This window comes from Cinclus cinclus, chromosome 20, assembly GCF_963662255.1.
Source record: "Cinclus cinclus chromosome 20, bCinCin1.1, whole genome shotgun sequence".
Taxonomy (NCBI): domain Eukaryota; kingdom Metazoa; phylum Chordata; class Aves; order Passeriformes; family Cinclidae; genus Cinclus; species Cinclus cinclus.
This window is the reverse complement of record NC_085065.1, coordinates 12,113,006-12,131,308: the sequence shown is the minus strand read 5'-3', so window position 1 is coordinate 12,131,308 and position 18,303 is coordinate 12,113,006. Positions and strand designations below refer to the sequence as shown.

The 18,303-nt window shown below is 60.0% G+C and overlaps 1 protein-coding gene across 1 annotated transcript in view; it reads right to left on the bottom strand.

Annotated features, from left to right (window-relative positions):
* Positions 1-18,303, bottom strand: part of RBFOX3 (RNA binding fox-1 homolog 3) — a 99,905-nt gene that overhangs the window by 55,018 nt on the left and 26,584 nt on the right. The window contains exon 2 of the mRNA XM_062506027.1: positions 14,466-14,581. The gene's annotated coding sequence lies outside the window, so the exon portion shown is untranslated. The remainder of the gene's footprint in view (positions 1-14,465; positions 14,582-18,303) is intronic.

Genomic DNA, 18,303 nt, shown 5'->3' with positions numbered 1-18,303 from the left:
TCTATAGGAAGATGGAGTAAAAAACAGAACTTCCAAAACGAGGGGCCTTTAGGATATGTTTCAATATGCAAATGAAGGCAAACACGCATTCGGTGCTGTTTATGCCACCGGCTAAAATTCTTTCTGCATTAACCCTTCCCGTGCCACATCCCCCATTCCCTCCCCTTTCCCCCAGCCAGGAAGGTCAGTGCCCACAGTCCCGACAGCAGCTGGATCCAGGGGGAAGGGGATGGGCAGTGGCACAGATGTGGTTAACACCTGAGTGAGCCAGCACCGTGCTGCCCTGCCAGCCCTGCCACGCTGCCCGTGTGCCAGAGCCGCCCCATGGCAACAACCAGCTCTGCCTCCACAGCTCAGAAACACCAGGACCAGCACGACTTGTGGTGCCTCAGCCCTGGCACAGAGCCCACAGCTGCTGGGTGAGCACTGGGAGCAGGGAGAGGGGACAGAGCATGGAGAGTTCCCCTCTCACTGAGGAGTGACAGAAATCCCACCCAACGCCCAGTGGCACTTGCACTGCCAGGATTCGGCCTCTGAGCAGAGGAAAGATTCAGAATTATTGGGAAAAACAAAGGCGCCTGGGAAGATGGTCCCATTCCAGAGTGTGACTCAGTGGCTATTTGCAGCCCCGGTCCACGGGAGAGGAGGCTCCTGGCCCGGGCACACGGTCAGCCCCCGGCGCCACGCCGGGTGCCAGCTGCAGCCCTGGCAGCCCTGGCACAGGCAGCTCCTGCCCACGGCCCCAGCCCGGGCACCCACCGAGGTTCCCGAGCAGGCTGGCCCTGGCCACGGCCAGCACACCTCCCGCTGGAGGGCACAGATGGATGGGGCTGGGAACCCTCCAGCACACGCTGAGCCCGTGTCCTGCCTGCTCTGACACCGTGTGCCCATGGCCAGGGCCAGAGCCCGGCCGGCCCCGGGGCTGCTGCCGAGCCCGGAGCAGCAGGACAGACAGATCTGTCCGTCAGGGTGAGCGCTGCGCAAGCCAAGGCTGTCACACACCCCCCCCGTGTCACTCACTCCCCCCAAAGGGTCAGTCTCCATCACGGGAGGAGCGGGGCTTGCTTTGACTCTGGGAAAGATTCTGCTGCCCTGAAAAACACAGGGTGGGTAGGTAACGCTGAGCAGAGATGACTGGCCAGAGGCATTACAGCATGGGTACAAAAAAAGAAAACAGGCTGGAAAATCCCAAACAGGCCTGGCTTTGGAGTGTGGGGCTCTCACAGTTAAGAAGATAAAGTTTTCTTTGATTTTCTGCGGATACTAAACTGGGACAGGGCCAGAACTGAGCGGAGAGGGCAGGTGCCTGGCTTGAGGGCAACTTTAGCACCCTGCCACCTCCTTCTAAAAACCCCTAGAGAAAACAAGATCCCTTCTCCACAGAGACAAGCTCTCCCAATTCCCATTTCAAGTGCTTTAGTGCTCATCTCTCCTGTACAACCCAGATTTTAAAGTACCGTCGAGTACCAACATGGAATGATACAGCCCAGGGCCAGAAGGGCCCTTAGACCTGGCAAGTGCATTCCTGGAACACAGGCCAGAGGCTCCAGTCCTGTGTTCATCCCACTGAGTGCTTTGCTCCCCTGCAGATATCCGTGTTTGATCCACAGACAGCAAGAAACAGAGAAATTCCCACAGGCTTAAGCCGCTCCAGTGGTTAATTACCTTCCCTGATAAAAATATGCACTTTGTTTCCAGTCAGAATTTGTCTTACTGGAGCTTTCAGATCCTGGATCTTATGTCTTCTCCCTGCTAAATTAGAGCGCTCTGTACCCACAGACATCTCTTGATCACAAGCTAAAACAACCCACATTGTGAAGCCACCTCTTAAACTTCTCTTGGATGAAAAGTTCAACCTACTTAGGCTCTGTCTCCCACAGCAGAGCAGCTTTTCCAGCCCATGAACCATTTCTGTAGCTCTTACCTGCACATTTCCCATGCCACCAGTGTTTTTCCAGCACAGATCCAAGCGTGGTGCCAGCACAGGTTTGCCCTTCACTGCCCATGGGAGCCCAACCACAGGAGGGGTACAGCCACGGTCAGCCCAACGGAGAAGGGGGACATTCAGCATCCCCCGGTGCTGGGGGGTGACAGCCACGGAGAGAGGCCAGCTCCCCTCCACACAGGATGGTCCCCAAACCCCTGTGCCAGCCAGCAGGCTGTGCCTGGGCCAAGGGGACAGCTGACACCACTGTCACCCCAGCGCCGTCTCCTCCAGCCTCAGCAGGTCCGAGTCTGTGTTTGTCACCACCACCGCAGGCAAGGGAATGGCCCTGAGAGCACAGATCCAAGGGCCTTAAAACCCACCTGGGAGCTTGCCTTCAGGAGAGGGGGGCAGCAACCAGAACTGGGGAGCCCCAGAGCAGGTGTCCCATAGAGCACCCCAAACCCAGAGGTACCCGGTAGCCCCGAAAGGTCCCCAAGCAGCCCCCAGGCTGCCCCCCAGCCACGGGGCTGCCAGTGTGGAGGCGACCTGGGGCTGGGGCTAGAGCCCAGGGCAGCAGGATGACAGGGCAGAGCTCTCAGCACAGAGCCCTGCACCTGAGGGACGGCCCAGGACTGTCCCTGTGGCACTGGCACCAACACACAGGCCAAGGCAAACCAAGGCAGGCGGCCCCAGCCCCAGTGCTGGGAGAGGGGCTAAAGCACAGACCCCCAGAACACTCACAGGCTGCCTCCAGCCAGCACATCCATGCGGCCAGCACAAACCTCCAGTCACACCAGTCAGGAGAGCAAGGGAGGGAAGGTCTATGCCGGGGTGATGCCAACACAGCCCCAAATCCTGCCCCGCTCCAACCTGCAGCAGTGTCCCTCCCTGCCCAGGGAGCCCCAAGTCCGTGCACTCCCTGCCACACGAGGTCCTGCCCCAGCCACAACTGCATTGGTGTTTAATCCACAGCAATTACACTCACGTGCTGCAAGATAAACACATTTTAGAAGCCCTCAGTTAAATGTGGATAATTACGGCTGCCTGCACCAGGGGACAGCCCTGCCCAGGCTCGGGAGAAAGAAGCTCATCCTGATTCCACTAAGGCTGAAAATTAGCAAGGCGCATCCCAGTGGCAGCAGAGTAATTACCGGCTCCCACATCCCCCCTTCCTGTGGGCTGCTGCTCCCGTGCTCCCCCACTCCGAGTCCTCCCTCGCAGCACGGGTGTTCCCAGGCATATGCTGCTGTTAATGGGGCTTCTGTCACTTCAGCTGCTGGCAGAGATTATTTTATCTCGGGAACCCTCTCCCAGTGCCAGAGCCCAGGCTTTCAGCACTAAATCATCCACAGGGGAACTCGGAGGTGCGGGGAAACACGAGATGGAAGGATCAACTTTGTGCCTGTGCTTTGTGCCACAAGGGCTGTGGTGGCAGCAGCACGGAGAGGGGGGACTCAGCAGGACCAGCCCTGGCAGAGCCCCAGGAATGCACCCAAACCCAGCAGGCACAGAGGAGCACGGGGAGCGAGGGGGAAAGGGGGAACACAACCCCCTGGGTGAGCGTGCAAACCCAGATTTCCCCTGCGTGGCTCTGGACATCCTCCAGCTGCACCAAGTTCCTCCTGCAGCCCACAGCCAGCCTCTGCTGTGGAGCCACGGGATGGAGCTGGGGCTGCTCCTGCTCTGGGCACAAAGGCTGCACCCTGGGCAGGCAGCACCAGCAGCTCTCCTTCCCACTCCAGCCCTGGAGCACCACGGGCTCTGCACGGCACTGCCACGGTGTGCCAGAGCACCAGCGAGCCTCCCACTGCCCGGGCACCGTGCTCACACCCCGAGGAGAGGGGGCACCGCTCCATGGCTGGCATGGTGGGCACGAGCAGACGGAGGCTCAGCACGGCTCCTGCCAGGGAAAGCTCGTGCACTTTACCACTGCTGAGCAGCTTCTGTGTTCCTGAAATATCCTCTTCCCCTGGGCAACTTCATATGTGAGTCTTGGGACTTGTCGGAGCATTAAACTGACATCTAGGTCACAGTAAGGAATAGCTCAACGCCTCCAGGAAAAAGGGTTTTCCTTCCACATCCCAGCGCCTCCTCCACCAGCTCAGTACTCAGCCCAGGAGCAAGCACTTTACAGGGGTGACCACTTCTAGCTGAGAATGAAGGAGGCCATAGGGGTGGAAAAGGGATTAAAACCATTTCTGAGGCATGGTCTGGAGATTAGCTGCCTTTTCTGAAGTTCTCTTGGCTCTTCAGGGTCCCTGGAGCAGCACCTCTGCAGGAAAAGGCATGGGCAGGATTTAAAGTGCAGGGAGCCAGGCTGGACACAGACCAGGGCCAGCAAACAGAGTCTCACCATTTAGCCTGGCAGATGCTATGCCCAAGAGCCACGGGTGATCCACCCTGACCACCAGCACCCATCACCCTGGTGGCAAACAGCCCCCACCTCACTGGGCTAATCCCAGCCCTGCCTGCAAGCCCTGGCTGCTCCACAGCAGGGCAATGCTCTGGCAATCCAGCACCCAGCCCCGTTTTCTCTCCACTGCCCTCCCCATCTGCCCCAGCCCCTGCTCACTCCCCTGGTGGCTCTGGGGGGGGCTCGGGATCCCAGGGCCACTCCAGGACCCTTGCAGGGCACAGCAGCACCAGCATGGAGGAACGGCCAAATGCAGGATGCTCAGGCTGTGGGATGGGAGAGGGAGCAGAGCTGAGGGTCAGGGATCGGTGGGACAGAGGGACAGAGGGCTGTGCCTGCCCTCCCGGGGCAAAGCTCAGCCCACAGCAGCGCTGTCCCTGTCCCTGTCCCATCCCCGGGGTGTCACGGTGATGGACTGCCAGATGCAAGCACCGTAATGGTTTCATCAACTTAGCTACTTTTTATGAGAAATTTGTTCCAATCCCTTCCCTCTCCCTGGCTGCTGTCACCTTAACAGATGTCAGACCTGAAAGAATAATAATCCTGGCAGGAACCCTTGAACCGGAGCAAGCAGCGCCCCAGGGAGGAGGCAAGAGCACGGAGAAAACTCATTTTTGCAGGAGCTCAGGACCACTTGGAGCTGCTCCAGCCTGACACTGCCTGGACTGGGAGACTGGCTTGTGCCCTTCTCTTCCTCCCTGGGGGAAAGCTGCCCTGTGCAGATGTGCTGCCGTGCTAGTGAAACAGCTCTGGGGAGGAGCCCCTCGGCCCCTGCCCGTCCACCCTGCTGCTGTCCAGACTCCATCCGACCTCCCCATCTAAAATACTAAAATCCAGCTCCACTCCCCGACACAATTCCCACACCTATTCCTGTCCCTGACACCTCTGTAAGAAGCTTCATCAGGGGAACCAGCACAGGCACATGAGTGACAATGGGCACACGTGTGGGCAGATCTCACCATGCCCCACGTCCTGCTCTGGACTCCCCGGGTACTGCCCAGCCTGTGCAGTGATCCATCACATCCTCAGTCCCTGCAGCCCCCTGCTCTGGGAGCTCACCTCACTCCCAGCCTGTCACCACCAGGGCTGGGGACACCCTCATGGTACCAGCAAGGTCCCTCTTGGCACTCGGGGTCTGCAGGCTCCAGGCACACCCCAGAATGCCCCGGGGATCCGATCCCCGTGCCCAGCCCGCAGCACTGGTGGCAGCTGGAGCAGCAGGATGGGCAGCAGAACAACCAGGGCGGCTTTCCCTGCATGCAGCGAAGCCCTGGGCACTGATCTGGGGATTCCCAAGGCTGCAAGTGCCAGACCTGCCCTGGTGCTGCCTTCTCCTGCGAGAAGCTGCTGCTCTGCGATGAGTCATCGCTGCAAGATGAATTCTATTTAAAGGATGTTATTCGTAGAAATTGAGTTTTAATAACGGGGCATCAAACAAGCAGAAAATACTAAACTTCCAAGCGGAGTGAAGTTTCCGTATGTTAATTTATACAGCACAGTCACTGCTTGGAGGAATAAAAACCATACAGAGAGCTCCTCTCCCTGACACAGCAGTGGAGGGATCCCTGTCCTGTTCCCTGGAGCATTTCCTGGTCAATGAGAGCTGTGATGGGGACAGGCAGACCGAGCTTGGCCACTGCTTTTGGCAGGGCTGTGGCACAGGTTTGGGTTCTGGCACAGGTCTGGGCTCTGGCACAGGTCTGGGCTCTGGCACTGCTGCTGGCACAGCTGTGGCACAGGTCTGGGCTCTGGCACAGGTTTGGGCTCTGGCACTGCTGCTGGCACAGCTGTGGCACAGGTCTGGGCTCTGGCACAGGTTTGGGTTCTGGTACTGCTGCTGGCACAGCTGTGGCACAGGTCTGGGCTCTGGCACAGGTTTGGGTTCTGGTACTGCTGCTGGCACAGCTGTGGCACAGGTCTGGGCTCTGGCACAGGTCTGGGCTCTGGCACAGGTTTGGGCTCTGGTACTGCTGCTGGCACAGCTCTGGCACAGGTTTGGGCTCTGGCACTGCTGCTGGCACAGCTGTGGCACAGGTCTGGGCTCTGGCACAGGTCTGGGCTCTGGCACTGCTGCTGGCACAGCTGTGGCACAGGTCTGGGCTCTGGCACTGCTGCTGGCACAGCTGTGGCACAGGTCTGGGCTCTGGCACAGGTCTGGGCTCTGGTACTGCTGCTGGCACAGCTGTGGCACAGGTCTGGGCTCTGGCACAGATTTGGGCTCTGGCACTGCTGCTGGCACAGCTGTGGCACAGGTCTGGGCTCTGGCACAGGTTTGGGCTCTGGCACTGCTGCTGGCACAGCTGTGGCACAGGTCTGGGCTCTGGCACAGGTTTGGGCTCTGGCACTGCTGCTGGCACAGCTGTGGCACAGGTCTGGGCTCTGGCACAGGTTTGGGCTCTGGCACTGCTGCTGTGCTTCCAGGAGCCTTCGGGCTCCTTTTGCTGCCAGTGGGAGGGCGGGAGGAGACAGCGCAGAGCTCGCTTTAAAAATAGATCAAACCCTCTGCTACGGAGCCATTTTATTAGAGCAGCACAAGCTGTCGGGCTGGTGACACCTCTGCGAGCACCCAGGGAAGCTTTCCCAGATGAATTTGAAAAGCGAGGGGATGAAACAAAGATGAAGCAGAATTGTTTTCTAACAACAACAACAACAACAACAACAAAGTGTGGAGAAGAAGCCTGTCTGCACTGAAACCCCTCACCCCATCCCCAGCTCTAATCCCTGTCCCCAGCCCATGTTTCCCATCTGAAGCCCACACACACCTCCCAGGCATCTCCAGGTGCCTCGGTGCCAGCTCTGCAGCAAGGGCTGAACCTCTCACATGAGCACAAGATTTTGCCTCATCCCAAATCTGCCCGAAAGCTTCTCTGCCCAGTGTGATGACTCCCATGCCCCCACCAGGTCCTGTACCAGGAGCAGAATGTCCTCCATCCCATAAACTTCCCAGAACTGGCTCAGCACATCATGTCAAGTTGCACTGAGCCCCAGCACTGGAAAGCACAGCCTAGAGATGACAGGAGACCACCATGCAGGACAGGAGCTCAGTGAAAACCAAGGTAGAAATACACAACAAACAGGTAAGATCTGCCTGTACCTAATGCAGCAAGCCAGTGGGATGGGGGCAGGAGGAGGGGGCTGGCAGGCCCTGAGCAAACTCCAAAGCACTGAACTTGGAAGCATCTGTTCCAACCCGGGAACCACATGGAGACACATCTCGGTGCATTACTCAGCTCTGCTGACTCTGAGTCACTGGCTCCAGCAGCTGGGAGGAGAGTGAGTGTGAGTGTGGGCATGTGAGGGTGTGAGCGTGAGAGTGAGTGTGAGTGTGTGTGAGTGTGAGTGTGTGAGTGTGAGAATGTGAGTGTGAGTGTGTGTGTGTGAGAGTGTGAGAGTGTGTGTGAGTGTGAGATTGTGAGTGTGAGAGTGTGAGTGCGAGTGTGAGATTTGCTCCTGGCCTGCCTGGTGCTGGAAGCTCAGGGGGAGGGCAGCTGTGCCAACTTGGCTGGTGCTAGATCCATGCCACAGGATGACCCATGGGATGCCCCTGTGTCAGGGGGGGAGCAGCAAGGGCTGCCAGGGGATGGAGAGCTGCTCCAGGAGCACACAGAAGGAACAGGACAGAGGAGCTGGTCTGAACCAAATCAAACCTTCTCTATAAATACACAGGCAATGGGCACTGGGAGCAGCTGGTCACGCTAAACAACAAGGTTGGCACAAGAAAAATGGGTGTAAAAGGCTGCAGATAAAGGGAGGCAGGAGGAAATGAGGAGGGACAGGCACTGGGTGAGGAGAGGGGCTGCAGTAGAACTGCCTGGACAGTGGGATGGGCTCAGGGCTCTGTGTCTTTTCCTAAGACACACATTTAAACACCTTCAAACACCACACAGATGTTTCAGAGCTCCCATCCCAGAGCTGACAAGAGACGCCCACAGCAGAGCAGCCCTTGTGCCCACAAGCAGCCACCACCCACCATGGAGAGCTGGCAGAGCATGGGGGGTTTGCCCATGAACACCCACTGGCCACTCCACCAGACCCCTTCCCACTGCATCCCCTGGAAACCTGCTCCCTGTCCAGACCGTTCCGCTAACCGTGCAGCAACCCAGGCTGCGGATCAGATGGAAAGTCTCCATCCCATAATAAACAGTGTACTATTTATAAACCTGAAAACGTCTTTATTATTATTATTATTTTCCCCCAGAAAAAAACCCACAATAAACCCCCCCTGCACAGTGCTGTTAAACACACCCCAGCACGGCCCCGCAGGTCCGCAGCGCTGGTGCCGCTTCCCCAGGCAGTGCCCAGCAGAACAGATGGCAGAGTGGGCGTTAGGTACCAGCCTCCTGGCAATCCGAACATCTGTTACCGTTAGAAAATGCTAATTGCCATCAATCAGGACAGCACCTACCCACATTTACATGCAAGCACAAAAAAATTACGTCTAAATTTCTCCGAGTACAACACTTGCTGCATGTTAAGTAAGCGGAGCTGCTCAGATGCTGCGCGGCCGCCTGGCACCAGCGCGGTGGGTGATGCGCTGCAGCTGAGCTCCAGAACACCGGGCAGAACCCCCGGGGCTCATCCCACCGTGCCGCAGAGCAGACACAGAGCTCCCCGGCCGAGCCGCACCCACCCCCGGCCCGGGAGCTCGGGACACCTCGGCAGGCCAGCCCCCGTCCCCCAGGGCAGGGCACCCACGTCCTGCTCTTCTGCACAGCGCTCCCGCCTCACCCGGACACGCCGGACGCAGCGGGAGCCCCCCGATCCCAGCTCACCGCCTCCGGTGCCTCCAGAGCACTTTGGGGTCCTGCGCCCGCACCTGCTGCGCTCGGAGCACACGAGCCCCCCCACCCGCTCCGCCGCTCGCCTCGCCCTGCCCTGCCCTCGCCACATCCCGGATCAGAGAGCCCCGGGGCAGGGGCCAGCATCCCACCCCACGGGGCACTGCCCGGACTGCCCGAAGCCATGTGCGGGCACTGCCCGGCCCCGGCCGCTCCTCACAGCCCATGCACCCTCTCCATCCCCGGAGGGCACAAACCAGATGGGAACACAACCAGCTCCACCGTGCTTCATCCGAGATCGCATCACAGGGCACCGGCCCCACAGCGAGACGGCAATTCCCGATTGGAAGAAGCAAAAGCACAGACCTCGGACACAGAACTTGGACACAAAGTTCAGTCACAGAAGAAGGAAAACAAGAAACCTGGTGCACGGTGATCCCCGAGTCACAGCCCCCTCCGCAGCGGTCCCAGGGGATGCTCCGAGAGCCGGAGCTGGCGAGCGGCCCCGCTCCTCACCCCGCGGCTGCCGGGCCCCCGCCTCCCTCGCAGCCGGGAGCTGCGCCGGAATGCAAATGATGCTCCAGACGAGTGCCAAGAGCTCCTTGTTCCTTCCCCAATTTAGGACACCTCTCGGTGCTGCAGCCCGCACGGAGTTCGTAGGAGTCTGCAAGGGTGCCAGGCCCAGGGTGACTCTTAGACAGCAGAACTGCACCTTGCAGTGCAATTTTCCCCTCCCTCGGATCTGTTGCCTCAGGACCACAGCCCTGGACCGCAGCTCTGAAAGAAACTTCACATGGCAGAAGCCTTTCTACCTGTTGCCCTCCTGGGCCCAGCATGGACTCCCCCGTGCATCCCCAGCGTGCCATCTGCAGGCACTGCTGCCTCAGCTCCTGGAGAGAACTCAGGCCCTTCCCAAGGAAGAGCACGGGGAGCACGAGGAGCGATTCTGCTGCCGAGGTGAAGAGCCAGGCCCGCAGGCTGGAGGAGCTGCTGGGAGCCCAGAGCAGCCTCGCTGGGTACAGCACACTCTTCCCACAGCCAAGGGGAGCCGGGGACCGCACTGCACATTGAATTTCCCTGCAGCCCTCCCGTGAGGGCTGTCGGGCTCTGGCTCCATCCCCTGGTTCCCCCCACATCCCTCCCGGCCCTGGCTCCCTGACAGGCTCCCGCTGGTGTGAGCAGGTTGTGGCACCGCTGCCGCTTCCCGCGGCTCCCACCGTTACTCAGCAGCCGAGGGAACCGCTCAGAGCTACAAGGTCACTCAAAAACACCATCTGTCCACGCACAGCTCCTTGCCCTGGAGACAGCAGCACAGAAATTATATCAATGCACTGAAGGCCACCGTGCCCCTCTCCACTGCCCTGCTGCACGCCAGCATCTCACAGTGCTCATTCGGCCTCGGTTCAGTAAGGATGGACCACAGCATCAGTGTCCACTGGTGCCCCACACACTCTCCACACCCCAAGGGCACCCAGGGGCTCCAAGAGTTGACAGGGAACCCTCCCTGAGTGCTCGTCACAGGGTGAGATGTTTGGTGCTGGGGAGAGACTGCCTGGGCTGGCCAGGGACACTGCCACCCCCGTGACCCCTGGGTGGTGGCCTCTCCAGTACCATGGAATGGGGGGCAATGGTGGGAGTGCAACGTGCATGTGGGGAAAAGTCACGGGAGCACCCCAACATCCCCAGGAATTGCAGCTCCAGGTCCCTTCCCCCTGCACTGCCCAGGAACTATTTCTGGGGAGCTGAAGTCACTTGCATTTGGGCTCTGAAGACACATTAGTCTCTGCTTGTGCTACTTCTCCTGCACCTAAAAGTGTCACAGCACGGCGCTGTCTCTGTCGAGGCAGTTGTCCCGCACATGCCACGTCCCAGATGCTCCCGTGCTGCTGCTCACAGCCAGGTGCTTCCCCAGCCCCGGTTTCTCACCAGGACAGCGCAGGGCTGCCAGCACCGGCTGGGGGCATGCAGGGACTGACTCACACCCAGCTCCCACAGCAAATAAATATTTGATTTGAGCAAACCCAATCCCAGGGAGCACGCCCGGCTGTGCCCCTCATCCCAGCAGATACTTCCTACATGCACCAGCCCCCGCTGCGGCTCCATCCCAGCTCTGCTGGCCCCAGCTGCCCTGCTGATAGCAGAGGTGGGCACTGCCCCCTGGGAGTCCCCTGCACCCCTACGACCCCGGGACCCTGCGCCACGCTGGCCCCATGGCCCCGCAGTGAGTCCCACGGTGTGCACGATCCCTTCCATATGGGAGCAGCCAGCGGAGCTGCCAGCTCCCAGCTCCAGCGCTCGCCGCTACATCTGGAAACTCTTCTCACCCTTAATTGTTCCTAATGCCTTAACACACGGAGTGACTAAGGAGACACTAATTGGGCGGCGTTAGCAGGGAGAGAGAGGAGCAGGAGCGCTCTCAGCCCTGCGCTACCATCGCCACAAACCCCTCCGGACTCCAGCGCCTTTCCCTGCTCAGCATTGCCCAGCGCGGTGCAGAAACCGCCCCAGCAGTGGGGAAAGCCAAGGGACGCCGGTTTGAGCTCAGCCTAATGGTCCCTGTGCTCCGGGAGCCAGGGCAGGGAGGGCACAAGGCACCCCCGGCAGGGACGTCCCGCACAGCGGTATCCCTGGAGCAGAAAGGCACCGGCAGAGCCCAGCGGCTCCCCCCGGCTGCTCACCGGCACCGCCGGCACGGGCTTGTGCTCGCCATTGCCCACGCGGAGCCGAGGCGAGCGGACAAGGGATGAACGGCCACAGGAACGCACCGGAGCCGGGTGATTCACGGCTCGAGGGGAGCCAGGACGGAGGACAGCCGCACCCGGGACCCTCCCGTGCCCCAGAGAGCTGTGGGGTGATGCCCCCTCCCCACTTCTGGGGCTGCCCTGTCTCCCTGGGAGCTCCCCCGGGGCTGCCAGCCCTGCCCGCACATCTGCCGGCAGCACTGCGCTCGCCAGAGCTGCTCAACAGCGGGGAAGAGGCACAAATCTTGTTACACACTGGCTAAGCCTCCCTGGGCATGTTTTCTATAAATCTCCTGGAATTTATTATATGATAACTAGCCTGGAAAAGCTAAATTAAATCCACAGCCAAGAAACTGACTTTCAAGTGTGACCTAATTTAGTTGCTGGAAGGGGAGGGAGGGAGGGAGGGATTGGGGATCCCGGTGCCAGTCGTTCCCGGGATGACCTCCCGGTGCAGCCGCACACCCCCCGTCCTCCTGTGCGCCGTGACTTTGGGGACGGAGCTGCGCAGCCTTTCATGTCTGAGCGGATCTCACACTCCCACTCGCTGGAACAAAAGCGCCTCAAGGGCTCCCCTGTCAGATGTTTTCCATTGCTCATCTCCAAGTCTTCCTTGAAGGAGCACTCTCCTCCCGGGGGGGGGGGGCTCCAGCAGGCTTGGGGGTGATGGGGAGAGTCGCTGCAGGGGCTCTGCACTGGCTCCAGGCTGCTCCCCAGCAGCCCAGTGAGCCTCAAGTTTGGCACCAGCACCCACGCACCCCACGGCCAGCAGCCCCGAGCCTCAGGCAGGGCCCAGCTGGGCTCCGGGGCAGAAGAGAAGGAGGAGGAAAGCAGCAGGGAGAAAAACTGCATAGGGAAGAGGCTTGGTGGCCTGAGTTCCAGCAAGCCCACTTCTGCCCTGCTGCCCAGAGCAGCAATGGCTGCACCAGCCCGCAGAACAGGCACAGCCCTCCCGTGCAGGGGCATTGTGACTGGGGTGACAACCTGTCTGCCATCCTCTGAGGAGCAGCACAGTGCCAGCCCCAGAGCCAGACAGGCCCCAGTGCAGTGCAAAGTCCTGGGAGAAACTCCCAGTGCTCCCACTCTGGCCCACACTCACGATAGCAGAGTGCTGTGGGGCTGGGGAGGACCATGCACCCCTTCACCCCAGAAAGTGCCCACCCGTGGGGCTGCTGGCTCTAGGCAGGAGTGAGTGATGTGGGCTCAGTGGGACCGTGGTGCTCTGGCAGACCCAAGGGTGGGCTCAGTGGGACCGTGGTGCTCTGGCAGACCCGGGGGTGGGCTCAGGGCTGGCACGAGGACGCGTGCTGTTGTTCTGGAACGGAGTGCACTGGCAGAGCGGCATGTGGGAAGCTTGCATAATAGTGCCAGCCCACACTACGCCTGCTCCTTCCCAGCATGATCAGCCCCTTGCTTTCATGAGCAATAACATCCACCCAAAGTTTTCTAAAGACAAGAAAAAAAGAGCTTCAAGGTGATGCACAGAGCTCAGCTGCCTTTTCTGCCTCTGAACTGATGAATGCAGCTGGGGAATCCATCTGCACGGCCGTTCTACTCCCACATTCTGGATGACCGGTACCCCAGCAAGGGATGAAAAGCCTCAAGCTCTTGCTCCCATTTCATGATTCCCAAGCAGGCACTTGGGGCTGGGGCAGAGTGGAGGAGCCAGCATGCAGCGCTGCCAGAGGGGTACACACAGCCCCCAAAGTGGGAGCCCTGCAGAGCGCTGAGCCCGCCAGTGCTGCACAGCCCCACGGGCACTTCTCCTGTCCAGGCACTCCCCTTGGCTACTGCCAGCTGGGAGAAGAGCAGTCCCAACTCTGGGAGTCCCCCCAGCACAGCAGTTGGTGGAGAAGGCACTGGAAGATAAATTCTGTAGCAGAACAGCCCCAAGCAGAGTCCAGTCCCCACTCACCATGGCTGCCACAGCATGGCCACGACTCAGAGCACTCAGTGAACCCACGGGTGCTCGCAATGCTGGGAACAAACAGGGAAAATGCCTCCTCTGGAGGAGAGAGTCTCACTGCCTTCCAGAGTTTTAAATTTTAACTCCTCCTCAAGCTCCAGCGCAGACTGGTGTCAGCACGAGGGGGTTCCAGCCCGTGTAACGTGAACTGACGGTGATGGGTTCAGCCCAGAGCACACGGAGCTGCACGCAGCCCTGAGGGGAGTCTGCAGCACAGTCGGGGCCAGGAGCTGGGTCCAGCCAGGCTGCGACGTGCAGGGCAGTGCGTGCACCATGGGCACACAGGGCACACACCCCTCCCATGCAGGGCACCACCAAGGTCCTACAGGCCCCAGGACCTCCACACTGCTGCAGCCAGCAGGTGGGAGATGGCTGGGACTGATCAAAGGGCAGGACCAGACCCTCCCTGCCACACCCCATGAGGACCAGAGCAGATGTGTTCTAGCAATGTTCCCCTTTACCAGGTGATCACACAAGTCTGGGCACACAGGATCTGTACCCAGAGCTGGTGAAAAGTCCCTGGTGGGCTGCTTGTGAACTGCTGCCCCAGGCACAGCCATGGGAAGCAGCATCTTCATTCTCAACCAAAAAATATCTCCGTGCCCTCCCCTAGCAGGACTGCTGGGTGGAAACAACATACCTGCAGACCGAGAGCAGGTGCCTCAGGTGTGGTGGCAGGTGGGAGCTCACACTCGTGTTCACCCCTCCAAGATGTCAGGATGAGCCGTCGGGGTCTCACAGCAGCAGTTTCTCAGCCTGAAAGAGAGAGGGAGAGGCTCCAGTCCCGTCCCTGCGTGGGCACGGCCGCTGACAACGGAGGAGGACGCGGCAGAGCTCGGCGCCTCGGAACGCCACGGCTCTGCGGACTCACACACGCTTGGCCCCCTCCTTTTGCAGCACAACTATCTCAGGGCTGGGGAGCAGCTCTGGAGCAGCCCCTGATGTGCAGAGGCAGGACCCTGCCCAGTGGGAAAGCCCCTGAAGAGAGGGAAGGGATTTCAGCTCAGGGAACGGGGTTTGGCTGCATGGGGCGCACAGCAGGTCCCCAGTGGGACGTGTCTCAGTCTCTGTACTGACACAAAATGCTGAGGCTGTTCCTGCCTCCCTGACAGCACCAGCCCTGGCCTCAGACGAGTGCATGGGATGGAGACAAGGAAAGGCAAAGAATTCTTCCTAAAGGAAAAAAGTCCCCAACCCAGCTGGCCCCCTAAAGGCTCTCTGGAGGCCACCACCAGCTCCACGTTTGATTTTCCCCGACCCAGGTTGAACAGGAGATAATTTAACAGCTTGTCCCCAGTTGTAATGGGACTTTTTCCCTGCTCCCCCAGGCAGCCCATCCATCACAGCACAGAGCAGTGACGTCCCCCTGGCACCCTTGCCAGGCGCTCCCCCCTCGTGCTGTGAGTTATGACGCCTGCACCGTGTGCTGGGCAGGGCTCAGAGCACCAGCTTCACACCGGGAGCTGAGATTTATCCCTTTGCTGGAGAAGGGGCAGAAGCTGGGAGATAAGTCACAGCCAAGCTGCAGGAGCAGTGCTCAAGGTCCTCCAAGGTTGGCTCGTTAAAAACCAAGGAGAAGAGGAAGACAAGACCTTCCCGCCGTGCTGTGGCTGTGAATCCTCTCCTGACGCTGAACCAGCCATGGCCAAGAGGGAGTTGGGAAGGGAGCTGGGCCCCCAGGCTGGCTGTGCAGCCATCCCTGAGGCAGGCTGCTGGCCCAGGGCTGTGTCAAGCCACCACTGTCTCCCAAACACCTTCCCAGCATATTCCAGTAACACCAACATTGCAGTACCCACACAGGGATGGGCTTCCCAGCAGTGCAGAGCCAGTACAAGTCCAAGAGGGAGCCCACAGAGGCACCTGGATGCTGGCCCCGGGAGCAGACTGGAGGCATCCACTCTGGGACTGGCACCTGCAGTCACCCAGCACACCAAGCACTCTGCTGGGATTGGGCACCATCCCAGCGATGGGCACCATCACTGATTTGGGGACAGGCCACAGAGAACCCACAGAGATACAGCGAACATCGTGGACAATCCCCAGACTCACTGGAATTCCCCTCCTGCTTCATTAGTCCTGCTCATTAGGCTCTGCTCCTGATCAGCAGGCACAGCTAGAGCTCAGCAGTGACAGCCTCAGCCCTTCCATCCCAGCCTCTTTAATGCTGGTCTGCCACAGCCAGTCCCCTAAACCCCCTTGGTGTCCCCAGCCCCCGCTTGGTGTCCCTTAAACCCCCTCGGTGTCCCGTTCCACAGGCTCTGCCACCACTTCCTCTTCCCTCCCTGCTGTGGTTTGTGTGGTTTGTTTGTGAGCAGGACCCACGGTGAGGCTGGGGGCTCAGGAGGGACTCACATTGCAGGGCTCACCCCAGACTGAACCCCTCCAATCATGCGCAGCAAGTGCAGGGTACAACAAACACTGGGAAAACCCAACTGCATCGCCGGAACAAACTGAACACAGCAGGATTTTTTCAGCACCTTCCATCTTCAAAAGCAAATCCATCTGAGTGCAGGACGAGGGCTGGCATGTTCCCCACAGGTGTCTGGGGCCAGCAGCATCCCTCACCCAGCAGCAGCATCCCTGCAGCACCCCGCCACTGGGAAAGTGTTCCTTCCCCAGGAGGGATAAGAAAGTGAATTGCAGATCCCTACGGGACATCTCCCCCAGGAGCCACTGGGCTTTTACTGCACACTAAACCACAGCGATTAGATCAACAAGCCAACCCCTGCAAGGCTGAGAGGTTTTATCAAAGCCAGCAGCACCTCAGGGAGGAGATGGGAAGATGATGCAGCTGCCCACAGCATCCGCAATCCCTGGGCCAGCCTGGCGGCTGCTGCAGGGGGCAGGACCAAGCAGTACCGGCTCATTTTCAGGAGGCTGAGCCTCTGCCGCTGTCCTGGCTCAGCCCGGTGCCTTCTGTCAGACCCCACCGTGGTGTCGGGGTGCCACAGCAAAGCCCCTCAGCAGGCAGGGCTGGGGGCAGCAGGAGCCTGCAGCGATTTTCCCTGGATTGCAGGGGAGTGGGAAGAGGAATTTTCTTCCAGCAGCAAACTCGCTGAAGCAGCACTGGGCACCTGTGCAGCCCAAGATACAGCTCCTGCTCCAGTCCCACCAGGAGCTATTTCCCACTTATCTGCACCACAGCTGATATCTGTGCAGCACAACACGGCGCTCAGTAATAGGATTTTGATGCTAAACAGAAGATGTTTCTTTCCCCGGGTCTACACTTACGTCACACCTGGAGATATCCATTGCCATGGAGGTGACACTGAGCAAGGCTAAAGAGTTTCAACTCTTGCGCTGAGGGAGCAGCTTCTCCTTCAGCTGCTGAACAGCAGAATTACAGTGATCTAGCCCTGCCTGCCCTCGGGGTGCCCCCACAGCCCCAGGGAGGGGAGAGAGGACAGCGTGCCCCCACTGCCCCCCGGCTGGACAGACCCCACTCCTCCCATGGCAGTGAGCAGAGCCCCTCGGTGCTGGGGCTGAGCCGGAGGCTGGGGAAGGCTGCATCCCGTGGGCACCACCTGCTCCCAGTGCTCCTCGGGCCCCAGGGGTGTGCTGGGGGAGCCTGAAACCCACGGGTGTCACCTGTAGCCCACGGGCATCACCCACTCACCGTGGGCATCAGCCACTCCCAGCACTCCCCCAGCCCCAGGCACTGCTGTCAGCTAAAATCCCGTGCCACAGGGACCACCCACACGCCACAGCAGCACCACAGAGACAGGCTCGGATGGCACAGCCACACTTGCAGCTGCCTCATGGAAAGGGGAGGAAGGCTTGTCACCTCCCTGCCACCCTCCTCCCCACAGGAGCAAGAGGAAGGTCCCACGCAGCCCCACTGCTGGAGTTGTGGAAGTCTCTGCCTGCCACAGACAAACCCAAAGGATGGAACCACCCCCACGGGCTGCGGGTGACATCTCACCAGTGGGAACGCTGCCGGTGCCGTGCCAGGGCTGTCACCGAGGTGCCAGGGCTGTCACCGCTCCCACGGCACACACCGGGTGACAAAGGGCATCAGCAGAAATGTCACAGGCTGGCAGTGGTGGGAGAGTCAGTCACCAAGGCCAAGGTCAGTGTGTCACAGCCAGGACCTGGTACACTCGGCCAGGCTGAGCACACCTGGGCCAAGAGGTGCTCAGGGGGGCACGGGGACTGTGGGGGGCACACTGACCACAGGAGGACACTGACCGTGGGGTTCTGTACTGACCACGGGGCCCTAATACTGACCATGGGTTCTGTACTGACCACGGGGTTCTGTACTGACCACGGGGTCCTACACTGACCACAGGATGCACACTGACCACGGGTCCCTCACCGCTGCAGTGAGCAGCTCCAGCCCTGGCCGCAGTGGTGCCCAGGTGGCAGCAGGTGCCCAGGCCAGCCCCGCTCCAGCTGACCCGAGGAGCAGCAGCACCGCAGTGAGGGACACACAGCACAGCCCCGGGAGAGCACGGGCACGCAGGGAGGGTGTGCCCACA